The sequence below is a fragment of the Rattus rattus genome, chromosome 5 (genome assembly GCF_011064425.1).
Source record: "Rattus rattus isolate New Zealand chromosome 5, Rrattus_CSIRO_v1, whole genome shotgun sequence".
Taxonomy (NCBI): Eukaryota; Metazoa; Chordata; class Mammalia; order Rodentia; family Muridae; genus Rattus; species Rattus rattus.
In genome coordinates this window covers 7586373-7597989 of record NC_046158.1, presented here as the reverse complement: position 1 = coordinate 7597989, position 11617 = coordinate 7586373, and positions in this window count along the sequence as shown.

The following is an 11617-nucleotide window of genomic DNA, read 5'->3' as shown; positions in this document are numbered from 1 at the left end:
ACCCCCATCGCCTGCAGAACTCCCATGCCCAACCATCATCTCACGCGATACATGAAGGCCTTGGGGGAGTGGTTGAGATATGACCAGGCAGGAAGATTTTCAGTCCTGATGTCTGTTAAAAATGGCGTGATGAGACATGTGGATCTCTGAGTTCAAGGCCAGCCTGGTCTAGCAAGCAAGTTCCAGGATAGCCAGGACTACACAGAGAAACCCTGTCTCAAACAAATGGTGTGATGGGCGGGTGAGCAGTTGGCAGCTGGAGAGAAGACCATGCCATGTGCTTGCTTACAATGGAGTCAGATCCCCAGCGCTCACCCGGGCATGGTGCCACATGCGTGCTACCCACGTGTGGACTGGGGAAACAGGATCTTCAAGGATAGGCAACCAAACTAGTCTAATCAGGAAGTCACAGGGCAGTAAACAAAGGAGGTGAGCAGAACAGCACTTGAGGAACACCACCAAAAACTGTCCTCTGGGCTGCACATGCACATACATGTGTGTTCACTTAACATCCATGTGCACACACACATCTTTAAAAGTCGGTGTGATTGTGAGAGCACAGTGTGAGTGAGCTGACAATACTTCTGTACTGTGGTATTGAAGCAGTTACACTGATGGTCCCACTGAAGCAGTGCAGCCACCAGCCCCAGTTTTAGCAGAGCCCGCTGTAAAATGAGAAAGCCAGCCCTGACGACTGTCACTCTGCTCTCTTCCAGCACCTCTGACACACAGTGACTGGATCTCCTTCCCGCAGACTGCTCTGTTCTCTGGACCTCTGTTGTGCATTGGCCATAGATCCTGCTTCCTATGAAGCCTCTCCCATGCTGGGCTCCGAATCCACACGGTGTTCTGCTGGAGCACTCGTGTTCTTCCTAGAAGCCCAGCTGCTGGTCTTGGAAGAGTCTGTCCGACTGCAAGAGTCTGGCAGCTGGAGCACAGCTCCCACTGGATTCTCAGGACTGGGTGAAAGGGGTCAGTCGGGAAGGTAAACCAACTGTAGGTGTTTCAGAGAGAGAACTTAGGGATTAGGTTCCATCCCACAAGGTCTATGCATGGGACACACACTATGCACTGGAGATAGGCAGAGGGTCACAGGATTAAGGCCAGCCTGGGCTCCACAGTTTCTCAAGCGCACACACACACACACACACACACACACACACACACACACACGACCTGGAATGCTGGAGCATTGCCCAGAGAGTGGGCAGCCCACCTCCAGCTCTGCAGTCTCCGGCTTCCCTGTGTTCTTCCAGCCGTTCCCCAGACCCAGGCTGGCGGCGGCTGCTTCTGCTGCCCTGCAGAGAAATGCATCTATGTGTGACCCTTAGCAGAACACTGTTGCAAGGAGTCTGGCCCATCTGTGCTGGGGAGACAGAGAAAGGAAACTGTGGCTGTCCCCATCGGTGCCACTCGGCAGTCTAGTGTGTCCATGTGCCGACCTGCCCCCAGATATCTCAGGCATAATTTCCATGGCACCATTAGAAGGTGGGCTAAGCCAGCTACTGTGAGAAGGAAGCACACTAACGGGCTTCTGCTTGCCATGTACCCAGCACAGACGTGCAGATAACGGAGTAATCGGTGGTACACACTAATGCACCCAGCATTCACATGGGGCAGAAGGATCGGGAGTTCTGAGTGGTCCTTGCAAGTAGCAGGTTCTAGGCCAGCCTAGGCTATGGATAACTCTGTCTCGAACACACACAAAGCATTGTATGAATGGTGTTATTTTAGAACATGGTTCTCTACCCAGCCCCCTCTGTCCCTCAGGCATTCTAGTCTCTGTGCTAACAGGACTAAATGACTCCTACAAAATTAATAGTACTAATGTATAAACCAATTCTATGTTTGTAATAGAGAAAAAATTGAATATTCTTTAACATGAAGTATGGTCCTAGAAAGAAATACTATATGGTAAATTAAATTGATTACAATAGATCTGGTTGACATGAAAGTATATTTTTGTGAAATATTTCAAAAGAATGTATATTTTCTCAGTTTTATAAAAATGAAGAATAAATTGGTTGTTTATACAGATGTGCGGATTGACCTGAAAACTGGCTCATTACACATTTGACAGATGAGAACCCAGAGACCCAAAGCACCATGGGAGCTCCCAAAACTCACTTGGGCCAGGGCTACTGGGCTGACTTTCTGTGGTTTCTTTGAGGCTTTCTTACCCACACAGGATGGCCTCACTTCCATGGCTCTGGAGCAGCGGCAACAGTCCGTTCTGCTTCTGCCATGGCCTTGGCACCATTTCTCAGATCTGGATCTACCAGGCACAGCTGTTAGTGTGGCCAGCAGGGTCTGGGGGCTCAGCTTTGAAGGTGGCTGTGGCTGAGAAGGCAGTGCCCCAATAGAGTCAGTGCATCTAGCAGATTGGGCTGATGGGCTCCCAAGAAGCAACCCACAGGCATGTAATGGCCAAAGGCACAGCGTTTCCAGGGAGCTTGTGTGCTGTGGAAACGTTCAGGGTCCCTAACCTTTTCTTTATCTTTCTCAGATATCGACACAAGTGCACACACTCCAGGAAACTACATAGATCGTACCTTTACCACCACTCCTTTTCCTGTCCACCACCAGTTGCCCTTTTGTAGCAGTAGTCACAGGATTTGGAGAAAAAACTGCCCGTGTGAGAGGAGGAGAGTGTTGTCTTGGACGGGGGCTTTGCGAGGCAGGTTTGAGCGGACCTGTCTGTGATAACAGAGTGGACAGATAAGAAAGGAACCTGGTTTGGTTACTCAGTCCATGGATCAATGTAGCTGATTTCCTTGTCAAAGGGGAAAAGAACGTGGCCAGAGGGAGGCTCGTCTTCTGATTGCACTTCCAGGCCCAGTCATCATTGACAGAAGCCAGGGAAAGAACTCACTGCAGAAACCATGGAGCAGCCTAGAAGCTTTGGAGACAGACCCTAGCCCTGCAGGCGCTCTTTTGCTATTGTGGGAATCTTTCTGGAATAAGCACTCGAGACGGGAGAGATGTCACATGTCACAGCAGACCCAAGCCAGAGCAGCTCCTGAAAGGCTTTGATCTCAGTCCAATTTGCAATCTCATTTTATATTCTAAACCACAAGGTTGGGTGAACAAGTGAACAAGCGGGACATGGCCATCTGCAGGTTGTTAAGGGCAACGACCCATTGTTTTAGCTACTTCTCCAGGTCGCTGTGTTCCAGGTACAAGTGAAGTCATGCAAGGCAAACAGGCAGGACAAGCAGTGCTTTAAGTAAATCACTAAATAAATCAATGAATCTAATAAAAAGTCTCTCTCTCTTACTTTATTCTACTTCACAATGTGCTTTCTGCTTCGGTGAACTCTTTTCCTTTTTCTGGGTCTTTCACCTCTGATGGTTAGGTGGGTTTTTTCCAATAATTTATTTTTTATTCACTTTATATCACAACCCCCTCTTCCCAGCACCTCCCCTACAAGCCCTCCCCCCACTGCCCCCTTTTTCTCAGAGAAGGGACCCCCCCTTGGGAACCACCCCACCCTGGGATATCTAGTCCCAGCACTTCAGTTCTTTGTTCATCCTTGGGAAGAACAAGGCCTCCTCAAAGGACAGCCTTTGGCTCTAAAACCCTCTAAAACAGGACCTCTGCCTAGGTATGACTCAACCCACCATAGATCAGGCCCTCCGGGTTAACTAACAATGAAGATAATCAGTCTCCCACAGGCAACCCTCAGTCGCCATTGTTTCACTGCTACTCCACATTGTGTGTCAAGTTGACAAAAGCTAAGGGCCTCCTTACTTGTACAAGGCCAAACCCCTTAATTACATTGCAAGAGCTAAGTACCCCATCCAACACACACACACACACACACACACACACACACACACAAGGATTTAGCATTGCTCTGCTTCCTTTTACTTTTGCGACATTTGATGTGGATCTTGAGTTTGGTTCTTAACCACTTTGAGGCTCCGGCTCTGAGGAGGCGGAAGGGGAGGGGGAGGGGAGGAAGGAGGAGGAAACAGAGCCTGACTTAGCCTGCTCCCCAGCACCTGAACAGTGAGTGAAAGGGGGAATTGATGGAGCCAAGTTTGTAAACAACAAACAAAATACTGACAGTGACGGCTACTGTCACAGCAGGGCAAACGAATGCAAATTTAGGGGGTAGGATCTTTCTAAGTGTTTGAGATACGCCAAAATCAGCTGCTAGGAGCTCCTAAGATGAATTGTCTTTTCTTTTCTCTTTTCCTACTTTCTTTCCTTCCTTCCTTCCTTCCTTCCTTCCTTCCTTCCTTCCTTTCTTTCTTTCTTTCTTTCTTTCTTTCTTTCTTTCTTTCTTTCTTTCTTTCTTTCTTTTCTGGGGGTTTACTTGTTTGTTTTTCCAGACAGGGTTTCTCTGTGTAACCCTGGCTGTCCTGTAACTCAGACTTGTAGACCAAGCTGCTTCTCGAGGTGTGCATCCCCACCACTCAGCTAAGGAAACATTCTCGACACAGGTAATAGTGATGGTTGTGAGAGAGGGGTTTTCCTAACGCTAATATTTGAAACAGGAAGATCTACCCTAAATGTAGGCCACACCTTCTGGTGGCTGCCACATAAAAGGATACGGAAGAGGGAACTGCTTTTCGCCAGCTGTGCTCACTCTTGCTGGCAAGTTCATCTTGTGTTGCTGCAGCCAATATCAAATCCAGGGTCTTTAGGATTCCAGACTGAAGACCAGCAGCTCTCCAGAACCATCCTGGATCCAGCACCAGACTGGAACTTCGTAACTACATCCAGCACCTCGCACAGAACAATTATTGATTCTCAGCCTTTCATTTGTGAGACAGCCATTGTTGAACTACCTGGACCACACCCTGTAAGCCAATCTGATAAATCCCCATTTGATATATATATATGTATGTATATATATAAATGTTAGCAGAACCAGTTGTATCTGGCATGAATCTGGAGTGATTTGATGGGGTTATTCTTCTGAAGGATTCTCAAAGCCTTTGCAAAACTGAATTTTTAGATGTGTCAGGCAAACCAGGAAGTCTCCTATAGCTGAGAATTGCTTAGGTGACAAGTCTTTGAAGACAACCCCTAGATCAGAGAAGTGTTGGTATGTGGAAATTGACTTGCTAAAAGAGCCTTTTATGCAACAAAGAGCTTCTAGGAAGATGTCAGTGTTCAGTCCTTAAGAGGCAGATCCCCCTGATGCTGAGAAGCCCAAATCCATCCTGCAAAGTATCTCTTCCACCCCATCAATGATCCCATATGATATAGAACACACACACACACACACACACACACACACACACACACACACACACACTCTCTGACTAATATAATATTGGTAGGACAATCTCATAGGATTCTTACAAGAAATGCCAGTTGGAGCAATTAACTCCAGTTTACCTTCTTAGAGCACCCCCAAGTTGTCTGCTCCCCACCCCACCCCCTATTAGTACTATGGAGAGCTGAACCGAGACTTCCTCGAAGGGGAGGGAGGATCCAGACAGGCTATCTCTCTGTACAGCCTCAAAGTGCTCCACACCCGAGGCAATCGGTGCAGGACAGTGGTGGAGGAAGAGCTTCGTTAAGCTCAGCTAATGACTGAGCACACTAAGGAGACACAGCTATATCTAATGGGAATAGCGAGGGTCTCTCACTCTTGATCTTGATCTCACATGTTGCATGCTCAGGGGTCATTTAATATTTGTACAACATAGGAATGTTGGATTGGTGGGGAATTTCTTCTGAATCACTTGCGCCTTCTCCCAGGAGTGCTGCTTCTAAGCCTCCCCAGGCAAGTCCTGAGCATACTACTTCTCCTGCTTTCAGGACATATCCTTATCTGGCCCCACTATGCCCAGGAGGTTGTGACTCACAAGAAGATGCCAAAGGCCTCCTTATGAGGCTCCACTCCAAGATAGCCCTGTGCTTACTCAGGAGCACTAGAATGCAAACAGAGTAAACGTTAAAAGGTAAACAAGACGCAGAGGGCTAGAGGACTTGGCAGCAGATCAGATCGAAAGCCTCTTCCTACCACAGCCCAGCAACTGTGGTGTATAAGATTGGGAGCCACATACGATATGGCCCTCCAGAAAAAGAGCAGCAAGGTTAAATGTCTGGGGTTATCTCTGCCCTACACAGGGCCTTTAGTGATGGACAAAGGAAGAATGGTGAGGATGAAGAATTAAGGCCTCCCCTTCTTAGAAAAGTTCTGTCACAGTTGGTTTATCAATGATGACTAAAATTACGACCAAGAGAAAGTCCAAACACGTGTCCGGGACAAAAATTATATGATCTATGTTTTAGAATGACATGAATCGATCCCTGCTACTGAGTTCTGAATAAATAAAGTACTCTAACTGCCAGTCAGTCAGGATACAAGACTCTCCCAACCACCATGCCTGACTCACTCCTTCCCAACCAACTCATCTCCTGGCCACTGACAGGGCTGACCCCCGCCACTACCACTCTATACACCATCTTGTCAAGAGACCGACGTAGGGCAGTGTCTTGAGGAGATGGCAGGGGAAAAGTGGAGGCCCTTCCTCACTCAATTGCCTACCACTAATGTGCTTTTCAGTTCTGCAAATCTCAGGAACAAAGATAATTTCCTGAAGCTATTCTTGTCTCTGGTTTGCCTCTGTGAGTCTCCTGGCATATTGCATAATCGTCTGAGGAGAGGGCACAGCTGTGTCAAGACACTCTTTGGTCCAAAACTCAATGTAATAAGAGAATGTCTCCAAACAGAAGACAGAGACCAATATATATACTGTTAGACACTGACTGCTCTTCCAGAGGTCCTGAGTTCAGTTCCCAGAAACCAACCACATGGTGGCTCACAACCATATGTAATGGGATCCGATGCCCTCTTCTGGCATGTCTGAAGACAGCTACAGTGCACTCATATACATAAAATAATACATTTGCCACACACGCGCGCGCGCGCGCACACACACACACACACACACACACACACACACACACACACACACACACACACAAGATAGAGGGACTGAATAGGGAGCTCAGTAAATAAAGCCCTGGCCACACAAGCATAATGACTTGGAATCTGGGTCCTCAGACCATATGTGAAAATACAGGCGTATGTGGTGGCTGCCTGCAATCTAGCACTCAGAAGGCAGAGAGGGGGCCCCTAGTACAATCTGGCTATCTAGAGTAGCTGGAATTGGCAAGCTCCAGACTCATCGAGGAACCCTGCCTTAGTAAATAAGGAAGATAACATCCATATTGGACCTCAATGTCCAAGCTCTCGTGGTACGTCCATATCTATTGGAAATGGCAAGTATCATGAAGCCAGCACTGGCGCTTGACTGTTTCAGCAAAGCTGAGCCTAACACAGAGATTGCTGACATGCTGTCTCTTGCTTCTGGTTTTGGTGTCTGCATGTGACATTCTTGGGGGGCTTTCTGTATTACGGTTCATTTTATGTCTTTTCCCAAGAAAATTATGTCTGACTCTCAGAGAGTCCTAAGCATACCACTCCTTCTGCTTTTGGAGAAATAACCTCATCTGGCCCTATTTGGTAGTCTTCCCTGTACCCTGGAGATTGTGATAAGCACAAAGACACTACAATTTCTTTATGAGGTTATGGCTCCCGGATCTTCTTGGTACATCCATCCCTAAGCAAATTGAGAAACAGAATAATCAAAACAGTATAAACTTAGAAGACACTGACAAGCTCCGACTGACCAGAAGAATTGGTAACAGACCAGAGGCCTCCTACTACATGCTCAGAGCTTCCTGAAAATGTAGCTTACAAGATAGGGGATCAAAGGTCTGCCCTAGAGAAAAAGAACTCAGTAATAAAGTTAGATTAGTTCAAATAACCTTTCATCCTACATAATATCATTCATAGATGTTTTAAATATATGAGAAAAAAGTTAGATATCAGGATTTGACACTCATAAAAAGGCTGGCTCACATAGGCTATGGTTACATCATTTAACTAGGAAAAAAATTATTTTCTTTTTGTTTTTTGAAACAAGGTTTCTCTGTGTAGCCCTGGATGTCCTGGGACTCTCTGTGTCGACTAGGCTAGCCTCAAACTGGAGGATCCACCTGCCCCTGTCTCTCAAGTGCTCAGATTAAAGTAGTGAACCACCATGCATAGCCAAAAATACTTTCTTAAACAAATGAATAGATTTTTTAGAGATCATAGATCTAAATATTGGATTGATAACAGAGATTAAATAACAGCTTTTACTCCTGAGAAGGTTCTCAGATTCAGTCTGACTTGTAAGTAACATTTTGTTCAGTTTCTTTTTTTCTGGAGCTGAGGACCGAACCCAGGGCCTTGTGCTTGCTAGGCAAGCGCTCTACCACTGAGCTAAATCCCCAACCCCGTAAGTAACATTTTGACCACAAGCGTTAATAATACATTGCTCAAAGCATAGTGATTCATCTGGATTTGCTCAGACATTTTCTATTTGTCTGTAAGGGGAGGGTCCCTAATTGTTTCTTGATTGGGTCAATAAAGACAGAAGAAGCTAATTGTTGGGAAAGGATATAGGGGCAGGATTTCTGTGTCCCCAGAGGAAGAGGAGGAGATGAGGTAGAGAAAGGGGGCTTTTGGGCCAGGCTTTGGAGAGAGGAGCACGGACACCATTAGAACTGGTGGCGGCCTCCGCCACCGGAAGAATAAGATAGCTGATGAGTTTAGGACAATAGATTCTGTGCCCAGTGCTTGTGTTATCTGGCTGGTTTTCAAATATTAAGGCAGTCTGTTGTTTTCCATCCATGGTGACTGAGGTGGGTAGGAGAAAGCGGGCCACTGGGGCGATCCATTAGTGAACCGTGAGTGGTGAGTCCATTCACATTCTCGGGAGGGAGTAAGTCGTGAAGGGCGGTGGCACTGGGCAAGGAGACCAGGCTAGGAGTATGCGTGCTTTTTAAAATTACACACAACATTTGTCTAGTGTATTGAAATTATAAATGCTGCCAACCTAAGAATAGGCTGCAGCATATTAAATGCATGCTTCAGCAGAACAATTTAGATTCTTTGAAATTGGGTTATGGGTCTGATACTAAAAACCAAATCTGTTCTATCTGAACTTGGTAACTGTAATTGAACCAGCGACCTGAGACCTGCAGTGAAAAATCAAACACGTGTCCAGGGACAAAATAATATGATCTGTATTTCCTGGAAAATCATGAGTCTGGCCTTGTTTTCTGGGATCTGGGTAAAGAAGCAACCTGACTGCTCGTCAGAGCTGCAGGATTCCTCATCTTCTCTGTCTCATTCGATCCTCCTTTGCTGATTACCTGCTCTCTGCGTCCTGGCCATCCCGGGGCTGGCCTCTGGCACCCCCATACACAGGTACCCTCCATGTGTGAACACGCACAAACACACACGCATGCACGCACACACGCACACACACACACACACGCATGCACACAGCCATATAGATGACAAAATAAGAAAGAGAACTGAAGAGGTGGCCCCATGGCTAGGCCTGGAGAGGGCTTCTGAGAAAAGAGGTGTCTGGGAGCAGCAAAAACAAACTACTGACTCGAGGTCAAATCGTGGCTCCGAGCTTCTCGGCCTCCCTTCTCTCTGATCTGCTCTCTCTGGAGATCTCCAAATAGCTCTCTCTCTCTCTCTCTCTCTCTCTGTTCTGCTCCATTCAGTTCTCTAAGCAGTTCTCTCTTGCAATTCTAAAAAATTCCCTGGATAACTCCTCTCTCACAGACCATAAGCCCAGCCTTTTATTTTACATATCAAGTCCAGTCATTTACTTCAGGATTTCCTTTTGATTATCTTATGAATCAGTATCCTATGTCCCCCAGCTCCTTGATTCTTTGGAGACAGCAAGCACACATTTCTTTTTAATTTTGCAAAAGAATTCTGAGATTTACTTGTCTTGGTTAAGGACAGACAATAAGCTAGCTGGGTGGGACCCTGTCCTGAAATTACCATTTCTACCACACCTGGGCCTGGACTTGTATCCCAGGCTGACTTTGAACTCAGTAATCTGCCTGCATTTTGCATATCGCATCTTTATATTTTGCATAGTTGAGAAATTATGTATATTTCTAACTTATGTATTTAGAGTTCTTTCCCATAGCCTTAAGGGCTGTTCTGAAGGTCCCAGCATTTACCACTTTGCTGAGACATTAGCCACACCTTGGCCTTCCACACTTGTGCTGTCTCTGATTATCATGGAGTCATTAATATTAACAGGGAGGAAATGTCTTGAAGGAGCATAAAATATCATACAAACAAGCCTTACACCTACAGCAGCCGTAGACACTCAAGGAGGCCCACGTCCACTGGCCCTGTGCCAGGAACAGGGACCATTTCTTTCTATCCCCAAACAAGGCCGTGCCAGACCCAGCAGGACCTGGATTCGGTTCTCAGAACCCACATCATGATCACAACCTCCAGTTCTAGGGCATCCGATGACCTCTTCCGGTCTCACTGGGTACCCAGCATGCATGTGGTACTGGTACACAGACATACATGCAGGCCACCACTCATATTCATAAAATAAAAATAAATATGTCTGCCCAGGGCTAGCGGTACACACCTTTAATCCCAGAACATGGGAGTCAAAGGCAGGTAGCTCTGAGTACAAGGCCAGTCTGGTCTACAGAGTGAGTTTCAGGATAGCCACGACTACACAGAAAAACTATATCTTTAAAAGAATCAATCAAGGGGTTGGGGATTTAGCTCAGTGGTAGAGCGCTTGCCTAGGAAGCGTAAGGCCCCGGGTTCGGTCCCCAGCTCCGAAAAAAAAGAAAAAAAATCAATCAATTAATTGATTGATTCAAAAAATAAGGTCTGGAGATGATCTTCTGGCATGCAGGTTAGAGCATAAACATAGAGCTACTCTTCCAGAGGTCTTAAATGTTAATTAAAAAATAAAATACATGGTGGCTCACAACCGCTTGTCCTGGGATCTGATGCCCCTTCTGGTCCCTGCAGGTGTACAAAAAAAGAACAAAAAAAAAAAAAATTAAAAAATAAAATAAAATGCTATTCTAGAATAATATCTTTAATAAAAGCAAAGGTAGTAATGAAGAGTTAAGCAAAATTGGCTGGGTATGGTGGTGTATACCTTGAATCCCAGCACTCAGGAGGCAGAGGCAGGCAGATCTATGTGAGTTTGAAGCCAGCCTGATCTATACAGTAATTTCTAGGCCAGTCAGGGTTAAACAGTGAGAATCTGTCTCAAAAAAAAAAGTGAGTGGAAAAAAAGGGTATGACTGTAGGCTTAGATTTTTCTAAACCTTTCTTTTTTTAAGGTTCTAGAACATTTTACCCTCTTCTAGCCTCTCTACTAGAGGTAGGGGGGAAAGAAGGCTTACAGGAAAGGGGAGTTATGGGACCTGTTTAAAAGTAGTTCTTTGTGGCAATTCCACTCTTCATTGTCAGGACACCAGCAGTCCAAGCAAGCACCAAACAGGAATCAGCAGCAACGGCTCTATCCAGCAGAAACCGCAAGGCTCTGCTGAATCAGCACTGGTCAGCAGAAGTGGAAGTCAACGGGAATACCCCGAGAAGTTATTGGTGTGTTTGCTCTACGAAGTGAAGACCAGCGAAGGCCAGAGAGGCGTTGCAAGGGGTAGCAATGCAAGAGCATCCTCTCGCTGCCCGTGAGGTTCTATTAAAAGTTTACTACACATCACTCACCCTCTCAAGCGTCTG